Source organism: Camelus dromedarius, chromosome 22, assembly GCF_036321535.1.
Source record: "Camelus dromedarius isolate mCamDro1 chromosome 22, mCamDro1.pat, whole genome shotgun sequence".
Classification (NCBI taxonomy): domain Eukaryota; kingdom Metazoa; phylum Chordata; class Mammalia; order Artiodactyla; family Camelidae; genus Camelus; species Camelus dromedarius.
Window position 1 is genome coordinate 11,607,546 of NC_087457.1, and position 26,395 is coordinate 11,633,940.

Sequence of the window (26,395 nt, forward strand, 5' to 3'; positions counted from 1 at the left end):
CCCAGGGAAAGAATTTCAAATCAAGCAGATGCCAGGCTAGGCTTTACTTTTTATTTGGCAACCCGCCCTCCCCTGCCCTCCTCTGCCCTGCCCCTTGGCCCTCCCTTCTTCCTCTTGCTTGGAACACAAACATGACGGCTGGGGACTCAGCAGACCTTTCAAAGAATGAGGTCACCTTGAACGATGATGAAGCAAAAAGGTAGAAGCAATCCAGTCCCTTGAAAATTCCAAAGCTCCTCTACCCATCCTGGACCACCTGCTTCCTGCATGCGAGAGAAATGAACCTCTACCTTGTTTAGATCACCTATTTGGGTTTTCTGTTACATGCAGCCGAAGCAAACCATAACTGACGCAGAATTAGTTTTCTAGAAGTGGGGCACTAGAGAAAACACGACCCGAAATAGCAACCTGGCCGAACGGAGGAGGTGGGAGGCTGACATTAAAGATTCAGATGTAGTCTGAAATCCCCGTTGTTCTTGTTACCACGGCAGTGAAACATTTTGTCAATCTGTTGCCTACCGTACCTTGAAAATCAGACCTCAAGCTGACCGCAGTTGAAGTGCTGGGAAAAACGGTAGGGAAATTAAGAATTTCGGTGTCTGCTAGCCTCTTCCGGTTGCTCTCAGCAGTGTCCTACAAGAGAGGAAGAATCTCGTATGAGAACTAGCCGCGCTATCAGCACAGATGGGGAGAGTTACCAATTTACTAAGAGAGACATTCCTGTCTACAGTCTGCACCCCAGATTGCATAGCAGTCTCAGAATTTAGGTCTTGCAGGGTTGAAAAAGCCAAATGCATTTGTCCCCCAAACAGAAGCTGGTATAAGTCGTGGCGGTAAAGGAAGATGATATGAGAAGGTCTGTGGCCAGTGGAGCCTGTAGGGGCGCCGCTGTAGCGGCCATAACTAAGCGAGGCAGACCATCGGGGAGTCACGATTAACAGTGAGTCGTGGGCAGATAGAAGGCAGTGCTGGTAAGAGACGTCTTCTTTTAAGTGTGTCTAGGAGTAACACCTCTGAAAGTAGCCAGTGTTAACTGAGCTTTCATTATATGCCCATGTAGCAGACTGAATGATTGGTCTTACTTCTTTCTACTCCTTCCCATTCCTGGATGGATTCAAATCCGTGTCGTTGGCCATGTGACTTTTCAATTCTTCCAACGAAGACAGAAACTATTTCCCTGGTCCTTGATTTGGGGCTCAACCAGACGATGTGTTTGGCCAACAAGATGTCACCAGGTGGGAATGAAGCAGGGGCTTAATGTGCTTGCTTGTTTGGGTTTGCCCTCTTCTGCTTCTGCTGGGAGAATGGAAGACCGTTCCGGCCAAGCCCACTGGCCCAAGGAGGCTGAGAAAAATATGGAACACCACAATGTAACATGCAGCTTTGAGTTGCCCCGCTCGGTCTCACGTGAGGAATAAATGCCTCTTGTTGCATGCTTCTGAGATTTCTGTGATTCTTCCTGTCAGGTTGCTTACTTCCTGAGCCAGTCAGGAATCTTTTAAGTGTATTACATGTATTAATTCATCAAAACATCACCTCAGTCTTAAAGAATAGATATTATTTTCTCTATTTGGAGGACAAGGAAGCTGAGGCATTGGACCATTAAGAAATTTGCTCAAAGACATGTTAGAGCTACAGTGTGATTTTAGGTAGTGTGTCCACTTACTTCTTACCCGCAGGATCATATCCTGGTCAGAATGAGTTTCCTTTCTTTCTCTCTTCTACTTTTTATGGTACATTTTCAATCTGTTGTAAAATATTGGGGATTTAAATCTTCTTGTGAGCCGATCAGATGAGAAGTCCACTGAGTCTGGGGTCCTGGGTTCTGATCCCACTATCAATAAGGAATGCAAGATTGTCCAGACAGAAACAGTCTAGAAAGAATTTTTTTTTTCCTTTGCCAGCTCATTACCCACATTTTCAAAGCCTGATCTGGTGAACAATATACCAGCAAAACCAAGACGTGCCCAGAAACCAACCACCATGTAACCCAGTGGATGGCCAGGAGATACCTGGTTCCAGAAGACTAGCTGTGTTTGAAATTTTTTTAATCTATTTTTCTAATTGAAGTACAGTTAGTTTACAATGTTGTGTCCATTTCTGGCATACAGTATAATGTTTCAGTCATACATGTGCATACATGAGATTTTTATAAATAATTCCTTTTTGGCTTCAAATCAGAAGTTTTGGGGAAATTTAATTCTGAAAGGGGAATTGTACTCTTTTTGGCAAGTTTTAGAGGCTGAGTTCACAGGAGGCTGATAGACACCTGTGAGATAAGTAGTCATCCGTGGACAAGACTTAAGGAACTCAAAATGTGACTCTGAACATAGACACTGGAGAGCGACATTTTCATGAGACAAACATTTGACAAAGACTAGAAAGAGACCCCAGGAAATTCAGATGTTTCTAGATAAAAGCAGGAGACCAACAAGTCTACTGAGACGCAAAAGAAATGAAAGATTTGGGGGTTACTGAGCAGGTACAATGACAATGAGGACTTTATAAGAATTTTTTAAAAAGTTCCTGTGTGGCATGTCACCCGCTATCTTTTGTCTGGCAGTGGTTGGTAGTAAAAAACATTAAACATAGAATGACCATGTTGTTGTGGAAATTATCAAGGGAGTGGAGAGCCAGGAAGATGGTGCCTACTCTTCAGTCTTGGATGGTGGTGATGATGTTGGTAACAATGATGTCAGTCAGCATTTATTGTATCTCGTTCCTTATGAATGACTCAATTTAATTTTCAAACCCTAGAAGGGAGATACTAATATTATATCTATTCCAGATGCAGGGGTTGAGACTTAGAGAGGTTACATTATTCTCTGAAGTCACAGGGTGGTCAATGGTGGGACCAGTATCCCAGCAGAACGTTTGACTTAGTGTTTCTCAACAAACAGCCTGGAAAACTTGAAAACAGAGGAAGCGGTTTCCATTTTGGAAAGAAAGGCACAGGTGACAGACTGCCTGGGGATTTCTGTGACCGAAGAAAGGGCACACATATTGCTGGCCAGTGAGGAAGCCTGGGATGTATGTGGACAAGGATAACCTATTAGGCTCTTGACAGTCCCATCTTCCTGACTGGTCCAGGATGAGTCTGTTAGGGACCTCAGTCTTTCCTGGCTCCTACCGCATTGATCCAGCCTATCCGATAGGAACACTGTCCTCTGCCTGCTTGGCTCTTTGCCTCTTTGCCTTTCAGGATGCACCCTCATGCAGGGTGAGGGCTGGCCAAGGCAGGCAGAGGATGGGCCTCAGAACAAGGGCAGGAGAGGCATTCTCTAACCCCAGGCACCAGAGCAGGGAGTTCTCCCCAAGAGAGTGGGAAGTACCAGGGCAACAGGAATGGACTAAGCCAGAATCAGCAAAGAAACAGCATCTCGGAGGAGTCAGAGGTAGATATCAAAGTCAAATCTTTGGAATCAGAACACCAAGGCCAAAAAATAATAGGGCAAAGTGAGTTCACAACCTGGGTGATTATCTTGAATGTAGCTTGGTGTTTGCAGTGGGCTTCTGCAAGCCCGGAGGGCATGATGCATGAATGTCTTTGTTCTGCAGAAAGAACCAGGCTTAGGTTGGCACTGCTGGGACTGGGGCCAAAGCCTCCTGCTCTGTTTGATGGAGACCTAAACCCTGGCTTCACATCTTGCCAATCTCCTCCCCTAGGAAGCCTGCTTTAAGAAAGATTTAAAGAAAGCCTGCTTTAAGCCTGATTTAAGAAAAATCACAAGTTCCTAGCTGGAATCAAGCCACAGACTGAACTGGCCACCAGGAGCACATAATGCGGTCATAATGTCTGATCATAAGGATCTCTTATAATTTATATTTTGCTGCAGCCTCTTTTCAACCAATACCCTGGGTTTGTACTCCCAGACACCAGCACGAGTCCATGGGACCCCTGAGACTCCACTGTTACCGCTCAGTGCCTGTGCCCAGGTCTGCAGTCACATCAGCTTCCCTTGGCTCCATTTCTGTCCCCTCTGGTCACAAGCATGTCCTCTGTGAGGAAGGAAATCTTCCCCAGAAATGGAGACTTTTTTTTTTTTTTTTTTAAAGGGGAATAGATGTAGACGGAATGAACCGCTGTCCAAGGTATTTTTTTTAAACTTTTTTTTTTTTTTGCTTGTTGCTCTCTAGTTAATTTTCCCACCCCTCTTCTACTCTGGCTTATGTTACAAGTAGCTGACCCATGAACACTACATTTCTAAAGCTCTCTTGCTAAGTTTTTGAGTCCAGCTAATGGGAGTCACTGGCAGGAGCCTGGAGGGTAGAAGGAAGGGAGAGACCAGGGAATTTCTTTCCCTCACCCCCTCTGCATCTCTGGAAGCAACCGTATCTCCCCTGTGGTACTGGCCCCATTCAAACCATATCCCTCTTTGGGCCCAGCTCCTATAGGTGACCCCTGGCATGGGTCCAGCCATCCCTGGATAGCTCTGCCTCCTAAGCTCCTCCTTGTGTTTCTCCAGCTCTAGGGGTGATTGACAGCAGTTTTCTGATATTGCTAAGTCTCTGGGTTACCACCCAGACCTCTCTTTGAAATTTGAGGTCCTCCAGTATCTTCCAACTATTTCCCAAATACACAAATATCTCTTTTGGCTGCAACCAGCCTGATACACACCAAAAAGCAAATCAGCTGGGGTAGGGAAAAGAAAAAGTGACAATGAAGGGAAAAGAAGATTGCAGAGCATGGACGCCAACTTTGGAATTGCAGATTTTCCCCTGGATTTGACCCTGATGCTGCCTGGTGAGCAGGAGGCCGAATGGGCCAGTTTGAGTCTCCAAAGTTAGTGGCCACTTTGCTTCTATAGATTGCTGTTCCCTGTTGCCCTGGAGACCAGACGTACCCAGGGCCAGAGTTCCCGGGAGAGAGCTGTTCCAAGCCAACTTCCTTCTGCATAAGTGGTCTAGAAACGCCTTGTTTTCAGGAATTTTTCTGTTGAGACTCAAACACTGTCATAAAACATCTTCATCACAATAAAAATGCAAAGTACAAAGTTGCCGTTCTGCGCCACATCACAGAAGAACGCAGAGACATTATTCAAATGCGTTCAGGGCCATCGTTGCACAGGCACTCGCAGGCGGACGAGACTTAAAATAGCACATTCCATTAAAATGGGGAAAAAAAAAGACTCTTCGGTAACAAAATAAGTGACTGTTCTCTTTCTTCCTTTTTCATACAGATGCCAGCGCCCCCCCCCTCCCGCCAGACTTTTTGCAGAGTTGCTGTTTTCCAGGAAATGTAAGGGACCAGCAGGGGTGAGACTGAGGGGATCCAGGGGAAGGGGAAGGGGAACGGACAGAGCTATGGACAGGAGAGTGGGGGACCACCGCCCCCTCCACTGCCTGCTGTCTCCCCCCACCCTGCACCACTCACCTGCCATAACGTGGGCACTTGTTACTGTGCACAGGGGGCTGCCTGGAGAAAGTCTGCAGTGCGTGGTGTTGGAGAGGAAGGATAATTGGGGTTACTCTGTAGAAGGTGTCAGTGAGTTTTTTTCAACTCACCCACTTAGATTACAAATGGAGAACTTACACCCAAGAGAACTAAGTGACTTGGCCAAGGTCCTTCAGCTAGACAGGGGCATAGTCTGAACTTGGGGTCCCAAACCAGTGTTCTTTACTCTCTAATTCAGTACAGTGTTGAGTCTAAGAAAGCGCAGGTCTCATAACTTGAATTTCAATTCTTCATTCCACCTACCTCTATAAAGCTGGGACGTATAGATAGCTATGTAGATAGATATGTAGATAGATAGATGGTTAGATAGATACGTAGGTAAGTAGATATGTAAATAGGTATGTAGGTAGGTAGATATGTAGATATATAGCTATGTAGATAGATAGATGGATGGATAGATAGATAGATAGATAGATAGATAGATAGATAGATAGATAGACAGATATGTAGGTAGGTAGATATGTAGATAGATATGTAGGTAAATATGTAGATAGATATATAGATAGATGAATAGATAGATACGTAGATAGATAGATATGTAGGTAGATAGCTATTTAGATAGATAGATATGCAGGTAGATAGATATGTAAGTAGATAAACAGATACATAGGTAGATAGATAGAAATGTAGTTAGATATGTAAATAGATATGTAGGCAGGTAGATATGTAGATAGATAGATATGTAGGTAGATATGAAGGCAGATAGATAGATAGATTATTCACTCCCAAGCATACCTAATAGGAAGGCTTCTACTCAGAGGCTGATGTGAAGTCGGAGCTCACAGAGAATCAGACAAACACTGAGACATCTTCGTGCCCCTCCCCCTGGCTAGTTCTAGATGACAGAATTGGGGCGAGTCACGTGACCCTGTCCGAGCTCCATTTTTCTCATCAGCAAATTGGGCAGAAAGACACAAACCCCAGGTACTTCATAGAGTATTCTGCTGCTAACATGGATCAAAGCATAGAAAAATGTGGAAAATAGGGCATGCTTACAGATATTAGAAAAAACAAGGAGGGGCAAAGTTTGTCGGAAGGGCTAGAGAGGAAATATGTTAGGTTTTTAGGCTAAATACACTTCTCTGTTGCAACTACTCAATTTTGCTCTTGTAGCATAGAAGCAGCAATGGGCAATATTGGAGCAAATGAACATGCTGAGTTCCAATAAAATTTTATTTACAAATCAGGCAGAGGGCTGAATGTAGCCCGTGGATTAGAGGTTGCCAATCCCCGGGAGAACGTCCTCCCACTTTGCTCAGTGCGTCTTCACCGAAAAAGCCTCCTGGCTCCTCCTCCGCCACAGCCCTTCCCTGGGATGTCTTGATGATTCAGCCCAAGCCTTATTTTTGGAGCACCAGGTTTTGAAGGCAAAACATAGCTCACTTAGAGGGGTTTAAGTCACATAGTCATCGGCACCAGAGGGAAGAAAAGCTAAAAGCACATTTATAACCGTTTATAACCACAGTCACAGCCAGCCTCCTTTATGAATATGTTTATGTCTGCATTTAGACTCACAGCCACATACACAAAGTGATGCAGAGAAAGCAACGTGGCTGCGGATGGAAAGCCCCCTCGGTGGATTTCATCGCTGCTGTATTGTAGGACGAGACACAAGCAGAAACAATGATGCTGGGTATTTACAGCCCAGCTCTAAGTTTTTATTTTTTATTTTTATTTTTTTTCCAGCTCTAACTTTTTAAAGCACATTCACATTTACATTGAGTGATCACTATGAGATTATGAGGGAATTTTGACAGATCTGAGAGAAAGCAGATATTTAGCAAGAGTCAGTCTGACGGGTCTGTAGATCTCAGGGTGAGATGGGCTCAGAGACCGTCTTGTGGACCCAGCTGAACACTTCCCCCTCGAACTGAGACCTGAGTTGGCCACAGAACAGCTCTTCAGGCATGGTCATTCTTCTGATCGATGCCCTGCCGGACTAGCGTGGAGTCAATCTCCCTGAGGAAATGATCGTCTCCCCTTGATTAAAATGATGTCTGTTAAGACTTAATGGAGAGGGTTTTAAATGCTCTGGGATGGGTGGGAGAGCTCATAAATCAGTCCTGAAAAAGAATGTGTGTGTGTGTATAACTGAATCACATTTTTGGGCACCTGAAACTAACACAACATTGTAAATCAACTATACTTCATTTTTAAAAAGCTAATTGAGGATTGGATGGAGCTGAGTGGATTATTTCTCATACCATGGGGAGGTTAGCCATCTGTGGCTGAGCTGGGGCCAGAAATGCTCCTCAGGCAAAAATATGAAGTTTGACTATTTCCACTGAATCTGCAGCAGGGGCCCCCAGCCTTGGAATGGGAGAAGCAGACATTTGAGGCTGGTTCCCAAAGGATCAGGAAAGGAGTAGAGATACTGGCTTGGTCTTCAAAGAAAAGTGAAGATGCTTCATGGGGTGGGGGTGAGGGGATCGGAACAAATAAACAAGGTGGCGACGAATGTGCTTCAGAAGACTAAAGAGGACAGCAGTATGGAGACTGCATTTCAATGGCTGAGCACAACCCACCCAGAGGAAAAGAAATGGCCTGTCACCCGCGTTCAGGATGGTTTTGACCCCAGGGGAAGAGCATAGGGCCGCCTAGAAAAGTGCCTTCTTTTCCAAGGGGAGTCTGATGTTGGGGGACCACCTTGGGGATCTAACGTAAGTAAAGACTGGAAAAGTTCTGAAAAGAGCCCAGAAGTCCATCTGAGCTACTAACATAACACCCACATCTGTCTTAGGCTGTTGTCTGATACCTTTTCCTGGCATCCATCTGAAAGCAGACTTAGTTGAAATCTAAGCTGGGAATCGTGGAGAAGGGAGGAGGGGGCTAAGCTCCGACTCCAATAATGTGTAGTCCGAAAGCCTTTATTGGGATACATTGAATTTCAATCTCCAATTTGTCATGCACTCCATGAAGGTAAAATTTCTCCTGACTATAATTCTTTCCATATTTACTGCTTTCCTTAAACCCTCTGGTTTCCATGTAATCAATCCTTGCTTTTCTAAGCATTTTCTGATTTAGAAAGCTGAAAGGCGTTTTCCCGTCGGGGCATTGCAATGTATTAAAATTCTTCCAGAACATTGGTGTCCAAGAACACGTGGGTCTTTAGGACTGCACGAGCCAGCTAACTACACTGTGGAGTATTGTTTCTCTGAAAAGTTGTTCCAAATAACTGATTTATCAATGGCTGCTGTCTCCGAGGTCCCTGTTGAAGTTTAGGGCTGTGGGTCTGTGCACACAGGGGCTTGTGTGCGTGTGTGTGTGTTTATTCAATACCTCCCAAATCCCTCTGCTGTTCCACAGAATGAATACTTGCTCACAGAAGCCTGAAGCTCAAATCACTGATTTTTTGAACGCCTCATATGACTATATTTACTTATTCCCATTGTGTCCCACCCCCCACCAAATGGAAAAACTGTTTGCCAGAAAGAAATGCTTGCAGCAGCAGCTCCTTGCACTCTCAGCTCGTTTTGGTCCCCGGAGGAATCCGCAGTGCCGCCTGGGGGCTTTATCTCTATCGTGTGGAGTCAGAGAATCACTGAAGCTATATTTCTGTTCTGTTTTAAACGGCAGCAAAGAAGAAATGAGGGAGAAGCGGGCCCGTGTGGTTATTTCCTGATTAAACTCACAATCAGGGGGATGGAAACCCTCCCACCTCCCATCCCCCGCCTCCATGGGACTCAGGTCAGTTCAGGCAACAACGGACCAACTCCGTGTGGGGAATACCCCAGTAGGAGGAAAGGTCCCATGGTCACGTTTTACCTTCACCCTTTCTCAAAATTGTGAATCTCTGCTTCTGGGAGGTAAAGGGAAGCAGGGGCGTCTGTTAGAAACAAATGCACTAGAAATAGACCAAATCTGAATAGAAAAACGAATACATGTATATATATGTCTGACTGAAACATGATGCTGTGCACCAGAAATGGACACATTGTAACTGACTACACTTCAATTAAGGAAAAAAAAAAATAAAAGAAATATGTCAAGTCTTCAAAATAAGAATAACAAAGGAAAGATAAAAGAAAGGGAGGAAAAAGAAAATTCAGCTTTTCTCTTCTACTTATGAGTCCCTCAAGGAGATGGATGCCAGGAACCCGTCTTACCCTCTTTGGTCCTATCCTGGGTGGGCAGAAATCACTTTTGCCGTCTCCAACTGTATTTCTAGGACAGATCGGGGCCCCTGCTTCCCAGCGCTCCTGAGGATAAGTAAGTTCCCATAGAATACTAGAATACACAAAGACTGGGGACGCTAGAAGATTTCTCTTCTTTTATTAACAGCAACAACAACAAGAAGCTAGCGTAATTTGCAAAGGCCGCCCAGCTCAGAACTGGGCAAGAGAACTTAGTGGCTCTCCCAGGAGCCAAACTGAAGTGGTGATTTATGCTAATTTGCTGAGAGAGGCGATGATGGTGTGTTTGCTTGAGAGGCCAGGGATGGGGAGAGAGGCTGAGCAATCCAGACCGTCCATCCATACGCAGAGTTCACAGTATCTGTGATGTAACAGAAAATATAAGGGGCTTGGAGTGAGGAAACCTGCAAGCAAGTTCCAGCTGCACCACTGGGACCTAATAGGTGTGCGACCTTGGAATGACATTCAGACTTCCTGAAGCTCGATTTCTTCCCTTGTGTGTACATTGGGATAATAAGGCTTTTGTTAACTTTAAACTGTTTTATGACGATCAAATGAGAAAATGTACTAAAATCCTTGTGAAAACTATAAAGTACAGCACGAATAAAAGCTGCGTACATCTCAACACTGTTTATAAGGGGCCTAGGCGAGTCAGGTGTTAACAAGGCACTGATTTCCTGTCTTTCGAAACGTGAATTCTGAACAAGATTGTTATTACGACTTGGCAAACAGCTAGCTTTTGCTGTATAACAAACCTATTATTTCGTTCATTAGTTACATTCCATAGTGTTGCTGTTTGGAGACTTAGCATATAAATTGACAAATGAACCATTGTCCTAATTTAATTAGATTTGGAACAATATTTTTTGCACGTAATGACTTTCTAATTTGTAAATTTACATTTGGTTTTTTTTTTTTCAATTGAGATGGGCGAATAGTAATAGTCCCCGATAGTTATATAACAGTTCATAGTTTACCAAACACTTTCACATAATTTTAACTCATTTTATTCTCTCAAAAACTCTATGAAGTACGTAGAGCATGAATTATTATTATTTTTTAATGGAGGGACTGGGGATTGAACCCAGGACCTCGTGTGTGCTAAGCATTTGCTCTACCACTGAGCTATGCCTTCCCCATAGAGCGTGGATTACTGTGTCAGTTTTTACAGATGATAAAGCTAAGACTTAAAGAGACTATATGATTTTCCCGAAGTCACACAGTAGGTGACCAGATGCAGTCCTGGAACCTATAAAGGCAAGAACTCTCCTCTTTCCATAAGAGCACTTGTCCCCAGTCCCAAGACCCCAGAGCCACTCCCTGACCTTGCCACACCCCTGAAAGCTTTAGGCCGCCCATGTTCAGCCCTGTCATTGGTGTTCAGCTCTGCCCCTCCGATCAGGATAACGGCTATTTCTCTTCTTGATGAAGGGGGAGAAATTGTGAGAAGGGCAGTCAGGCACCTGGAGTTCCATCTGGATAAATGTTTGACCCGCAAGGTGGTCCTTCCCCAACAGGCTCCCTGGGACAAGAAGACACTTTTTTATGTGACGCTACACCTCCTCCCCTGGGGTCAAGGCTGCACTTGGCTTGAGCAGTTTATTTCCCCCTGGATGGGTTGTGCGGCTCAGCCCCAGACGTGAGAGAGCGCGCAACCAAAGTGGAGCCACTGTGGCTTTGATTACCGGATGTTGTAAGGGACATACGATTATTTTTGTTGTATTCTGTTGCTTCCACAGACCAGCCTTGGGACAGTCTGGGAGGGGACTACACAAGGATGTGACTACCAGGAGACAGAGATGATGGCGACACTTAGGGTGGGGATGCGGTATTAGTAACGTCACAGACGGTGCTCGGACCGCCACGGGGTAAATGCCATTAGAGGAGTAATGTTCTCTCTGGATCCCAGGAAAGCAGCCGCCCTTGTCATACTCCTCCTGGAAGAATAAGAGGAAAGTTCTATAAATAAGGTCCCACGTGGGGCACAAAGGAATCCCTTCCCATGTGTCTGAGACAAGACAGGCGATGTTACGATCCTGCGAGGCAGAGGGTCCCAGGCACTCTCACAGCTGTGGGGACAGAATGGAGCTAGCGGTGGTGTGAGGACCGCTCTTCCTGGAAGCCAGACCCGGACCTGGTATTGGGACACTCCTTAAGCCAGTCTGGCTTCTTTCTGGCAGATAATACTAGCCACCAACAAAGCAGGAGATGCGTGAGGCTTAGTTAGGGCTCCCCAACTTTGCTACAAGATTATGATCAAAGCAAGTCTTAGACCAAATTCTTCTTCCTCACCTTTGGATATGTTAAAAAAAAAAATGGTTAACAAGTCAGCAGAAAACAATGTGATAAATTCCAGCTTCCTAACCTTCATGCTCATCAAGCCGATTCTGTCTAGAAAGCTCACCCAGGGCAGCCAGAACAATATTCTAAAGGCAGGATTCTGTGATCGGTAGGGTAGGGACTACACAGCCAGAAGCTTCCATCCTAAAGCTCGTCACGGGACCAAGTAGAGACCCATCCGCAAGTGTGCTCCTTTAGAGAAGTTGCCAGTGTGGTTAGATGTTCAAGCAAAAGTGAGGGGTGTCTTTACAATAATCTAGTCACACCACACATTTGGAATCCTGCTCATCTCATCTATGAGAGCCCATCATGCTAGTTCCTAAAGCCTTTGATGTTGGTGGCAGATACAGATAACGGAAGTACTTACTATTATGCACGTGTTAATATGACTTAGCGTTTTCAAAGCCTGTTTAGCTCCGTACCTGGCGTAAAGCAAACCCTATGTACTTGTTCAGTTTAAATAAAAGAAAAAAAATAGTTGCTCCCTCTAGAGCGTGCCAGCCTACAAGGCTGGAAGTGTGAGGTCCAGAATAAAGCATTTGGCAGCACTAAAAATACGGTTTTAACTAATCTACTAATAATTTCACACCATTTAGGCTGGTGCAATTTTAAGAAAAAGGCAGCTGCCACGGAGGTGCTAACCAGTCTGAACAAAATTTGCAGGTAATGGAAGATTCAACAGGATGAGCTGCATCTCGGTAGATGCGCACCCAGGAGGGAGTTCAGGTGCAGAGCGGGCCCCTCCCGCTGCGGGATGCCACGGAAGTCCCTGTGAAAGTCTGGAGAGAAGGATGAGCCTGACAAAAATGACCACTTCTTCAAAGTGAGTAAATTCAGTCTTTTGCTACAGATGTAGAGGGGGAAATGCAATTATTGCTGTAGGCTGCAAACTTCGTTCTTAAAGCCCTTTCGGATTCTCTATGGTCTCAGCCCTTCCTGTCGGGGTGTACCCGACACTGTGGGACACTCCGTTCTGTCCTCCAGCAGACCCTAACCTAAGGCTACGCGCCTCACCGACCCTTATCCCCAGTCCATCACCCCAAATCTGATGTTTTCATCCCTTTACTGAGTTTCAGGTGGGAAATGACTACATTCTCTATACCCTTGAAACGTTCTCCCCCAAACAAATCCTCATTGTCCCCTATCTCTATGGTAATCAGCAAGTCTGTCCCCCACCTCCAGTGACAGCAGCTGTGTCCAAACTACCCATCTGCTGTCTTCCTGGGGCTCCGCCATATCCCACCTGCAAGAACATCACGTTTCTATTTAGAAACATTCTGCCGAGGCTGGTTATTTTTGGCTACTTATCCATCTCTTTGGCAGTCAGCGGAGCTGCCGAGCTGTCCTGCCCCCAGCGTGCTCGCCATCTGTAACCGGGGCCAGCCGTGGGTAAAGCTTGTGAAAATGAGGCAGGAAGTGAAGTCTCCGGCACGCAGTGCATTCCCCCGCGGGGACTGGGGCTGGAAGGATGGTGGCGAGGTGGCAGGGTGTCTTTGTCTGTTCTCGCTGCTCTGACAAAACACCATCGACTAGGTGGCTTATCAACAACAAAAAAATGTATTTCTCATAGTTCCAGTGGCTGGGAATCCGAGATCAGGGTGCCAGCATGGCTGGGTACCATTAGAGCTTTTTTCTGGGCTGCTGTTTCTGCCCGTATTCTTGCATGGTTGAGAGGGTCAGAGAGGACAGGAGAGCTCCCTGGGGTCTTTACATTTTTTTTTTAAATCAAGGTATAATTGATCTACAGCATTATATTAATTTCATGTGTATAACATAATGATTTGATATTTGTATACACTGTGAGCTGATCTCCATAAGTCGTTTGTCACCATACACAATTACAATTTTTTTTTACTGTGATGAAGACTTTCAGGATTTATTCCCTGAACAACCTACATATATATAAGAGTCTTATTAACCATAGTCATCATGCTGTACATTATATCCCCTTGACTTCTTTATTTGTAACTGGAATTTTGTACCTTTTGACCTCATTCACCCATTTTGCCCACTCCCACCCTCCCCCTCGTCCCCTCCGGCAGCCACTAAAATCTGTTCTCTGTATCTTTGAACTTAGTTTTTGTTTGTTGATTGGTTGGTTGGTTTGCTTGTTTGGTTTGTTGTATTCCACATATAAGTGAGATCATACAGTATTTGCCCTTCTCTTTTTGACTTACTTCATTCAGCATGCTGCCCTCCAGGTCTATGAATGAGGCATGTTGTCACCAATGGCAAGATTTCATTCTTTTTTGATGGCTGAGTAATATTCCATTGTATATATATTTTTTTCATTTTCTCCATTCATCTATCCTTGGACATTTAGGTTGTTTCCATAGCTTGGCTACTGTAAGTAATGCTGCAATGAACATGGGGACGCAGATATCTTTTCAAGTTAGGGTTTTCATTTTCTTTGGCTATATATGCAGAAGTGGGATTGCTGAATCATATGGAAGTTCCATTTTTAGTTTTCTGAGCAGCCTCCATACTGTTCTCCATAGCAGCTGCACCAGTTTACATTCCCACCAACAGTGCACAAGAGTTCTGTTTTCCCCACATCCTCACCAACATTTGTCATTTCTTGACTTTTTGATGATAGCCATTCTAACAGGTGTGAGGTCCTGTCTCATTCCAGGTTTGATTTGCATTTCTCTGATGGTTAGTGATGTTGAGCATCTTTTCATGTGCCTGTTGGCCATCTGGATGTCGTCTTTAGAAAAATGTCTGTTCAGATCCTCTGCCCCTTTTTTAATCAGTGGTGTTTTTTATATAAGAACACTAATCCCATCCTTGAGGGCTCCACCTTCATGGCTTAATTATCTCCTAACTTCCTAACACCATCACATTGAAGGTTATGATTTCAGCATATGAATTTTTAAGGGGACACAAACATTCAGCCCAGCACACAGAGCAGAAGGAACTAGGAAGTTTAAGTGTTGGGATCTCTGGTCATATATTATCAGAATGGAAATTCACATGGGTTTGTAAATATGCACATAGCCTGCATTCTGAAATTGAAGTAAAACTTGCATAACATAAAGTTAACCCCTTGAAAATTTATAACTCAGTAGCATTTAATGCATTCATAAAGTTTTGCAACTACCATCTTACCTGGTTGCAAAATACTTTCATTCTCCCAAAAGTAAACCCCACACCCATTAAGCAAGGGGTTCTCATTCTTCTCTCTCCAAAGCACCCAGCAACCAGCAACCTGCATTCTGTTTCTGTGTATTTCTGTATTCTATATCTTTCATGTAAATGGAATCATACAATATGTGCCTGACTTCTGTTCACTTAGTATGATGTTTTCAAAATTCATCCACACTGTGATATGTATCAGAGCTCTGATTCCCTTTTATGGCTGAATAATGTCCCGTCGTGTGTATGGACCACATGTTGTTCATCTGTTCATCCATTCATGGAAATTTGGGTTGTATCTAACTTCTGGCTATTGTGGGTTATGCTGCTATGAATATTTGTGTAGGAATATTTGCTTGAGTATCTGGTTTCAGTTCTTTTGGCTGAATACCTAGGAGTAGAATTACTGGGTCAAATGGTAATTCTGTTTCATTTTTGGAGGAAACTCCATTTTGTTTTCCATAGCAGCTGCACCATTTTACAGACCCACCAGCAGTGTCGGAGGGTTCCCATTTCTCTACAACCTTGACAGCGCTTGTTATTTTTTGTTTTTTTTATTATCACCCTACTGGGTAGGAAGTGGTACCTCACTGCGGTTTTAACTTGTTGCTGAGGATTTCATGTTTGTGGTCCCCCTCAAATTCATATGTTGGAACCTCAGTCCCCCATGTGATGATATTTGGAAATGGGACCTCTGGGATGGGACTAGTTCATGAGGATGAAGGCTTTCTACAGGCACAGCAAGAAGGATGCCTGCAACTCAAAAGAGGGCCCTCATCAGAACCCAGCCACTGTGGTACCCCGATCTCCGACTTCCCAGCCTAGCAGTGCTTAGGCGTGAAGGAAGAGGGGGTGATTTTAAAGTATGCATGCCTGCTCTGGAAGGGGACGTGAGACTTTTTCCCTGTGTTACCACATTGCCGGGAGTCAGAGGGCTGGGCTCTCTCAGGGCGAGTGTAGCAGCAGAGAAAGATGGTTAATATCTGGGGTGTCCTGGAACAGGTGGGTAAGTTGATTTTCTGGTGGAGGACATAGTGAAATGGTGGAGCCCGGGACTTCTGTGGACTCAGATGGAACTGCACCCTCTCCCTAGGGACTGAAAGTGATGCCGAGGACAGTTTCTTATGTGATTTCCAAGGACAGCAGGGCTTGTAGTGTCTTTACTTCCTATTGTGAAACAAACGATGCCATTGGCTTTTGCTGACCCTTAATTCAATTTCCTTTCCCTACTCTGTGGCCAGAATATTTGGAGGTCAAGGAATAGCAAGCTATGGAGAGGATGTCCCTCTGTTTGGGGCGGGGTCTTGTTCTTAGAGACAAAGGGTAAATCACCAGTTTCTTCTTTCTGTAAATGCCCCAGGATAGAGGTTACCTAAGACAGCCATCCTGCCCCTCCCTTCCTCCTACGGCTGAAGCAAAGCCATTGTGATGAGTGTATGCAATGTCCTAGGGGAATGTCCCATGCATTCAAAAAAAACCAAAAACCAAAAAACAAACTCCGTGTAAGGAAGCCAAGTCCCAGATGCATTTACAAATCTTTCCAATAAACTGAGACTCAAATGCTATACTTCCTTAAAGAGTTTAAAAAGAAAGAGAAATCTCAAGGGAGGGAAAAATTAGGTACCCTGAAAACATCTTCCACTTAAATGAGAGTAAGAAAGTCGCTCCTACCTTGAAGTCAGGAATTTAAACTTCCTGTACCCACTGCTGTAAAGCAAACACGGAGCAAACAGAAATAATACAATGCAAGACCCATCTTGATGCTCATCTAAAAAGGATGGGTTAATGACCCTTAGTGATGCTAAATTATGTAATTAGGAAAATGGGAAGCAGAAACTCTTAATGTGAAGGCTACACATTTTGTTCACCCCCCTACTGATACCAGACCTCGTTTTTTGCTGAACTCATCTGTCTGCTGCTCTTGAGTCATGAAATTATTTGTTATTTCTCTCTAGTTCACTGTTAATGGGGAACACTAAAATTCAATTTAAAAGTGGGAGTTACTTCATAATACGATTGTCGATGATGGATTATGGATTTAAAGGAATGTCCACATCATAACTTTTTTAAGATTATGAACTATCAGGGAGACACTTCCTCTGTAATACACTTATGCAGAAGCAGACAGAATAGTTCTCGAGAAAATAGTTATTTATGAAACTTAATTGTCATCTCATGGACAAGGCTGAAAATCCTATAATTAATTTCAAAGGACCCTCTACCCCCAACCCACCCACCACTACTCAGGAAGAATGCTCTGGATCTAAGTGGATTAAAAAAAAATTATTACATCTCCAATGGGATATTGACAGCCAGACCTCTGTGGTAGAAACTTCTAGATGTTTACCAAACCAGTTTTCTCTACCGTCTGGGCCACAGCTAGATGACACTCCCCAGACTCCCCTCTGGCTCTGTATGGTCATGTGACTGGCTGCGGAGACATGGCATGTGATCAGAAGTGATAGTCCTCCCTCCCAAGCTAATCCCATCAGTACCTCGGATTCAGTACACTCCGATGTCTCTCCCCACACTCTCCTCCTTGACAATCACATGGAAACATGGCTGAAGATAGAAGGAACCAGGTCTCTGAATGATTGGACAGGAGATGTCCACTGATGCGTTTGGATTTTACATGAGTGAGGAATAGCTTCTTCTTGGAGTAAGTTACTGAGATTTTGGAATTTAACTATGATATCCATGGCGAATGTTACCTCCATCTCTTTGGCTTCATTGACAAGTAGTTTTAAAAGATCATCTAGGACATGGGCTTGGGCGTCAGATCTTAGTTGGAATCTTTGCTCTGCTATCTTAGCCACGTAAATGTGGATAAGAGGCTTAATCTCTCAGAGTCTCAATTATTCCATCTGTGGCAGGGAGCTGACAATGCCCACCTTTCATATTCTAGTGAGAAGGTTATAAAGTCTTATTTGTCCAGGGTTGGCATAAGGCTTACCAGGTGCCAGGTCCTGTCCTAGGTACTTTGCTATTTTGTTATCTCATTCTTAGAATACACCTGTGGGAGAGATATTCTTATCATTCCTATTTTGTAGAAGAGAAAACTGAGGCCTGAGAAATGAAGTGACATCCCCAAGGTCATAGGAATGAGAAGAAGCAGAGATGGGATTCCAACCCAGGTGGTCCAGCTGCAGGGCCGGACTCTGAATGTGCTCTCTCACACCTCTTTCGTCAACCACACCATCACTGATGCTATAAACATTGGGCATGTGCCACTCTCACTTCGGCTCAGTCCTCTTGGTGGGCACCTTGCAGGGAAAAACGAGATGGAGATTCATTTTTTTAACATGAATTCCTGAGAAAATCCTGCAGAGGACTTTAGTGATTCAGTGGATGGAAGCTAATTACCCGTGACTTGGGTCAGGATGAGGGAGTGCCAAATGAAATGGAGAGAGAGCCAGATTTAGACAAAAGGAAATCTCTGCCAGATGCCTCCTTCCCCAGCTCCACAGGAGAAAATAAACTGCATTGCAACAAATATCCAGATTCTTTTATCCCACGATAATGAGGTAGTTTCTGAACTAATTTATGTAGGGGCCCCCTCATTTCCAATCACGCCACTGGCTAAGATCTCAACAATGAGAAAAAATATATATATCAAGTGCCCATGAGACAGCCTTGTTTGGGGTAGTGAATTTCCTAAAATCCTGTGAGTCTGGTGTTAATATCATTATGTAGCTCCCGGAGGCCCTGAAGTACCAGAAGGTTAACCAGCTCCTCTAGGCCCATGGCTCCTACCCAGTGCTCTGGCACTGTCTCCCCAGGATTCCAATAATCATCATTATAATCTCTAAATTAGTATGCTGACTGAAATTGTTTTTTCAAAACTGGAATTTTTTTTGTGTGTGTTTGAATCTTCTAACAACTCTATTGCATAGGTAAAACCCATTTATCCAATTTTTCCTAAAGGCAAAACCTGATCCTAAGAGAGGTGACTAACTTGCCCCCGGTCAAAGCAGAAAGTAATCAAGAAATAAATCCACACTGTCTGATTCCAGCTCCAGCAAGTATTCTGTTACATTAACTCACCACACACCACTTTCTTCTTAGAGTCTGGACTTCTGGAGCTATTTCGGAAGACTGAGAAAAGAGGAGGTTTATCAGAAAGCATCCTGAGGTCAATAAAAGGGTCTAGTTTCTAGGCGGGTCTTTGGAAAAGGCACCAGATCAGGATACCTGGAAAGAGGAAGTAGGGAGGAAGTGTTGTCAAAGGCTAGAGAAGCCATGGGTTTTGAAATTATGAGGCACTGTGTAACAGGGAAAAGCAAATCTGACTCCGTGTTGTTACTGAGTCCAAACTCATTCTGCTTGCCACGCAACAGGCCAGTAAATCGGAAGACAAGGTGTTGGGGCAAGGAATAACGACTTTATTTGGAAAGCTGGCAGACTGAGAAGATGGGGGACTCATGTCCTGGAGAACCATCTTTCCCCAAGTCAGAATCCAGGCTCCTTTTATACTAAAAAGGGGAGGGAGTGTGGTTGGTTGTGTTAGGCACGTAACCCTTCCTGGATACATACCTGTTGACCGAGTTACCATGGACTGCAATGCTATATAAGACACGTGATTTTCGAACCTACTATAGGAAGAATTTTGCCGTCATAAATTTAATGTTAAGCTAATGGGCAGTCCTAGGAAAGCACATGCACTTTGGGATCTGTTCTTTCCCACTGAGCAGGACTCGATGGCCCCACAGCCCAGCTCACCTAACGGAAGGACGCTGCCTTGCAGGGTCCTTGCTCTTCCCAGAGAAATCTGCTGCGGGATTAAGAATGCACTTTTGACCCAAACTGTCCCCAACCGGCAGTTTTGTTTTGTAATTGCACATTGACCTCAGTGCTATAAATGTCAAAGTGTCTCTGTCCAGCTGTCTGCGACTGGGAACCTCCTCCCTGGGCTCTGACCCTCTTGGATCAAGTGTTGCTGCAGCCTCTGGTTTCCTTCCAGCCAAAAGATTTGTTTCTGTCAAGGCTTTTAGTGGAAGAAAATGTATTATTTTCTAGATTTTCTAGATAGGGTTACATAAAACAGGGCTTCGGTGCTAGGAGATACAGCTTTGCCAGTATTTCTGTTCCTTAGGGGGCAAAATAAAGGCAAGGTCCCGATTCCAGACTAGATGGCAAAAAACATTTAATCGAGGCTCTTAACATTCCTCAAACCAGACTCACTCAATAGGGAACACTGAAAGCTTTGTCAACGAATTTATAGAACTGGATGGAGTCAAATTATCAACACACTTTTCACCTGGCATTTAATTAAATAACAGTGTTTAGTGGTTGTGACTTGTCCAGCCAGGTACTGACAGGATAATGGCCTCATAATTCGTGTTTCAGAATTATTTTCTCAGGGCACAGGTACTCTTCACTGCCACTAGAATATTCCGCCCTTCCTGCATTTAAAGTCCATTTCAAGTAGGGAAATTCAGCTACAAAACAGAACTGTTTTGAAACCCGATCTGTGAGGCAAAGTGAGGCATGCCTCCAACATAAACTATATATATTGTCGTGGAACCTGAGGACTGGTTCATTACAGAGTTGGCATCCTGCTCGGACCCTGCAGAAGAAATGGAAGAAACCCAGAGACGCTTTGGAAGGTGGCACCAGAATGAAACAGCCTCAATAAAATGGGTGCAAATGCCCACTGACAGCATCTGACTTGCAAGCATCCTTCGCTTGCTCCGGCCTCTGCTCTGCCCCATTCTTTAGAGGCAAACACTGGGACCATCCCGTGTTTTTTTTTGACAGCTCCAGAAAGCTTACAGCCTTACCTAAAATGTAAGTGTCAGTGGGTGAGCAGCATAGAAATTGTGTTGTCTCTAAGTGAAGTCCGGGGAAGTGCAGAGAGACAAGATCCATTTCCTCTCTGCTTGCTGATACAGCCACTGGAGACCGGGGCTGGAATTAGAAGATCAGACGCAATCAATATATTTTATGTAAAGGACAGGCTATTGTTTTTTTTCCATGACTTGCAAAAACAAAACAAGAGAATAGAGGTCAAAAAGCATTGTATTTCAACCGGAAAAGGCTAGTTTGAAAGCTTTAAAAGGGTGATTTTTTTTTTTTTTTTGGCACGGTATAAAATTTGTGGGAAAATCTGTCTCAGCAGGTCATGTGTGTGTAGCAGTGTTTTTTAAAGGACTGAACAAAGTGATTCAGAAAAACAAAAGTGCAGGAGAAAAAGTTTAATGTTATTTCATCTGTTTTTTTTTTTTAAACGGAGGTGGGAGTCTTTGAAATGTTTATTTATGATGGCTTTGACATGAATATTTAAGGCCATTTCAAATTGCTTTCCCTCTTACTCTGCACTGATTATGGTAACTTAATCTTAAAGACAGATTTTTCTGAATATGATAATTTCTAAAAAGATAATTTCCATGGTTGGGAAGGAAATATCGTATTCCTCAAAGAGTAGTTTTGATTAGGTCAGTTTACCATCATCCATGTGAAATGGATGATGGTAAATTTCATACCAGTTAATGGTAACTGGTTCTCATTCATCTAACCTGTATGAGGTTGCCTTCGAGATACGCTCACATTCCTGGTCCAGTCGGCTTTGGTTAGGAGAGCAAGGCTGTGTCCTTCCATTTTGGTGTCATGAGTGTCCATCGCTCATGAGACCAAAATGAACCACTCAAGATTCCCCTTTCTCAGAAGGGGTCAGTGTACCTGACAGGGATGGTGAGAGATTATGGACTACTGCGGCCACCTGCCCAGTAGAGGGAAGAAAAAAGGCAATCCATGTTTGGTTAATGTTTGCTTTGAGAAGCCAGAGGGACCTCTCACTGGAGACGCTCGAGAGGCATTTTGTACAGAGATGTGTGTGTAAGTATAAAGGAGCTCAGGGGGATGAATGCGGTGGGCTGTGTAGTGGGAAGAACACTGAGCTCATCTCTAGGACTTCCACCGCCGGGAGTCTGCATCCTGCACCACCAATCCCTTCTCCGTAAGTGTGAATAATGATATTCTGCACATAATGATATTTCACCTCCATGATGAGACTATGACTTAGTTAACTCCGAGTTAATCACAAGGGAGGTTATTCCTGGTGAGCCCTTAAAAGAAGGACTGGGTCCTGGCTGAACAGGGAGATTCTCCTGCTGGCCTTGAAGAAGCTATGAAATTTACCGCCATCCATTTCATATGGGATGATGGTAAACTGACCTAATCAAAGTACTCTGAAGAATACAATATTTCCTTCCCAGCCTGCCATTTTGTAACGGGACCTATGGAGAAGGTCACAAAGTAAGGACCCCTGAGGATGGCTTCCAGGACAAGACAGTGACCGCTAGCAAGAAAACCAGCATCTTAGTCATACAGCTATAGGGGCGCAAATTCATCCAGCACCATGTGAGACTGGACTAGGAACCAAGCCTCAGAGGAGATCACTGACTGCAGGAGGGTGGGAATCTGAGCCAAGGACCCAGCTCAGCCACGCTCTGACTCCTGACCCAGAGAAAACTGTGTGATACATCTGTGTCGCTTTAATAAAGAAATACATTTATGGTGATTCATTACACAGCAATAGGAATGTCGTTTTGACGTCATCAACACACTGATGATAATTGAAGCCCTGGGGGTGTATGAGATTAAACGTTAAGAGAGCATGCACACGGAAGGGAGAGGGCTTAAGTAAATTCCCAAAGAAGAGTGATGTTTAAGGAAGGAAAGAGGAAGGACTGGCCAGCCAGGGCGGAGCAAGGTTAGACAGATAAGGTGGGATACACCACGTTCTTTCTCTCTTGGCCTCCCAACCTTATCTCGTAAGACAGGAACCTCTACATCCTCACTCATTGCTCTGTTTGGGGAGATTGGCAGAAGCGAGGATGCCCGGTCCAGCCTTTCAGGATTGCTGGGACCATAAGCCCAGTGTCCTCTTCTCTCCCTCCTGCCTGTGATGAAGAGGGCACGGGAGGACAGGGGGCCTGCACTTGTAAACTCTCAGTGGCTGGCTCAGAGGGAGCTATGATCTCATGTGGGCCCAAACTCTGGGGAAAGGACCAGAAGGCTCATTTTAGCCCTCAGCAAAGCATCCAAGAGTTTTCCTGCGATAAAGCGAATACGTTGATTCTGATCTGATACTTACTATGTTTCTCAAGTTTTCAGAACCCATTGGGGAAGCCTGTTATTAGCTTGGTAGGAAGAGCCAACGGCATTAGAGGTTAAGGGAGACAGAAGATCAGGGAGGAGGAAGGCATCACAGGATGAAACGCTGCAGGGAGGTCAAGGGTGGTAAGCCCTCGGTAGACGGCAGCGTATTAATTAGTCAGGACCTGCGCTAAACTCATTCAACGCATTTACTCACTTAATCATCATGACAGTCTTTGGATGAAGCACTTACATAGGCGGAAATGAGCCTTAAAATTAGGATAATTGCAGAAGGTCGGAAGCTTAGGAGAAGCTGGAACCCACACCGAGGGTACCATGTCCAGTCCCATGTCCATTTCCCATGTCCGTGGGACTTGCCAACCAGAGAGGTTCCTGATGACCTTGAGCGCTGTTCACTATTTCAGGGGAGCGTGGATGTCATGAAACTGGCTAACTAGATCTTGGATGGTGCGGAGAGAAACACATCTAGTTAAATATTTAAATCTTTAAATGAAGAAGGTGTAGTTGGGGAAATGGGATGCAAGAGAGAAGGAGGTTTTTTCCATGAAGAGAGGAGAGATTTTGAAAATATTTCAGTGCAGTTAGGAGGGCGAGCAGGTGGGAGGGATGAGAACGCCTGAGGAATCAAAGCTAGCTCGAGAATAATGAGAGTGAGGTCTGCGAGGGGCCAAGAGGGGGCAAGGAGCCATGTACATTGAGAAAGCTCGTTTGCTTGGCTTTATTTTCTCAGTGAAGCAGAAAGTGAGGTTCTCTGCCTAGAATAAGCAAAATGAAAGAAGAGGAGGTAGAAATGATCGTCCTTTGAGAGGTGACTCATGGACGAGTTTCCAACCAGACATGACTACAGAAGAAATGACCCAAGATCCACCTTGTCTAGATTGCCCGGACTGCCAGCTCTTTCTCTACGGAAGCGATGTTTGGAAAGGAAATGTGTGTTTATCACCACTTTTACTAAAATTTTAATCATTTAATTTCCTATAATTTTACTCTAATTTTCCTTTTCATGTAGATGGATTTTGTCATCATTCTGTTCTTGTTTTGTTTATAGGTTGTTGAGGTTTTTGGGGGGTTTTGGGGTTTTTTGTTTTTTTTTTTGGTTTGGGTTTTTTTTTTTTCTCTTTTAAGAAAGCCAGTTTTCTCCTAAAGACTGCTGATTTGAATAGGATTGATCTCATTCAGTTTTACATCATCAGCTTTGTCAATGGAAGACATTGACTGTTGACCAAGGTCTACTGTCTAGTCTAGGTCTTTTTTTCATCTATCTCCTCACGTCTAAATGTTTCTTCCATTCTGTTTTCTTATCATAAGAATGCACATCCCTGCAATCAATTTGCCTAAACTAAAAAGTTTGTTAAATGTTGTCAAATGTATTCACTCAGGTACCCCCACACCTCATCAGATATAAAATATTTCCAACGCCCCAGAAAGTTCCTTCATGCTTCTTGCAAGTCAAGACTTTCTAAGACCACCACCACCAGAAGCAGTCACTGTATTGATTCATTTCACCAGAGATAAGTCTTTCCTGGTCTGGAGGTTTATAGTGCAATCATACATTGTGTCCCTTCTGCATCTGACTACTTTCACGCAGAAAATATTTTTGAGAATGTCCAAATTGTTGTATATATCAGTAGTTTTTTTTTTTGTTTTTTTTGTTTTTTTTGTTTTTTTATGGCTGCTCCTGTGTGTGGGTATTCTACAGTTGATTTATCCACTCACCTGTGGGTAGACAGTTGGCTGGTCTCCAGTTTGTGGCTGTTATGAATGTAAGTTGTCAAAAACATTCTTGTATTCGTTGTGTGTGTGTGTGTGTGTGTGTGTGTGTGTGTGTGTGAAATCTCCCTCTGCTTCTTTTTTATAAGAACACTTGAGATAGCATTTAGGGCCCATCTGGATAATTATCAAGGTAATCTCTCTACTTCAAGATCCTTAATTTATTCACATTTGCAAAGATCCTTTTTCCTTATAAGATAAAATTTATAGGTTTCAGGGATTAGAACCTGCTGTCTTTAGGGGACGTTTTTCAGCCTGCTACACTTGCCAATTATATGTAAACTTTATCTCCCTGCCTGTGGTTTGTCTTTGAAGTTTCTTACTAGTATCTTTCAAAGAGCAGTTTTTAATTCTGATAACGTCAAATTTATCATTTTTTTTCTTCTATGGCTTGTGCTTTTCTGCCTTGCGTCTAAGAAATCTTTGCCTACCTCAAGATCAGAAAGATTGTCTCTTACATTTTCTTCCAGGAGTTTTATAATTTTATCTCTTACATTCAGGTCAATGATCCATTTGGAGATAATTTTGTGTATAATTTGAGTGGAGGGTCAGGATTTTTTTTTCCAAATTAATATTCACTTATTTCAGAATCATTTGTTGCAAAGATTTTTCTTTCCTTGTTGAATTATCTTTGTACTTTTCTCAAAAAGCAATTGACAATACCCCAGTGATCATAGCACCATTATTTACAATTGCCAAGATAAGGAAACAACCTAAGTGTCCATCAGTAGATGACTGAATAAAGAAGATGTGGTCTATATGCAATGGAATATTACTCAGTCATAAAAAAGAATGAAAATTTGCCATTTGCAATAACACGGATGGACTTGGAGGCAACATGCTGATATCCCCATTGTATAGATATACCACCTGATATCCATTCATCAGTTGATGGACATTTGAATTATTCTTACTTTTTGGCTGCTATGAATAATGGTGTTATAAACATCTATGCTCAAGTTTTTGTGCAAATGTATGGTTTTATTTCTCTTGGGCATGTACCTAGCAATGGAACTGCTGAGTCATATGGCAACTCAATATTTAGCATCTTAGCATCTTGAGAAATGTCCGGACTGTTTTCCAAGGAGGCTGTACCATTTTATATTTCAACCAACAATTTATGAAGCTTTTGCATTATTTGCATCTTTGTCTGTACCTGTTATTGCCTGTCTTTTAAAACTGTAAGCATCCAAGGTGGTATGAAGTGGAAGTTGTACCTTGCTGTGGTTTTGATTTGCATTTCCCTCATGACTAATGATGTTGAATGTCTTTCCATATGTTCATTGGTCATTTGTATGTCTTCTTTGGAGAAAGATCTATAATTTGCCTATTATTAAAATGTCATTTTTCTGTTAATCGTTAAACTATAACTATTATAATATTTTCTTGTAAATATTCTGGATTCTTTTCTCTTATCAAATATATGACTTGAAAATAGCTTCTT

At 43.5% G+C, this 26,395-nt stretch overlaps 1 protein-coding gene across 1 annotated transcript in view; it reads left to right on the plus strand.

The window, feature by feature from the left end:
• ZMAT4 (zinc finger matrin-type 4) overlaps positions 1–26,395 on the plus strand; it is a 416,088-nt gene that overhangs the window by 366,613 nt on the left and 23,080 nt on the right. Inside the window, exon 8 of the transcript XR_010377315.1 lies at positions 12,592–12,751. The gene's annotated coding sequence lies outside the window, so the exon portion shown is untranslated. The remainder of the gene's footprint in view (positions 1–12,591; positions 12,752–26,395) is intronic.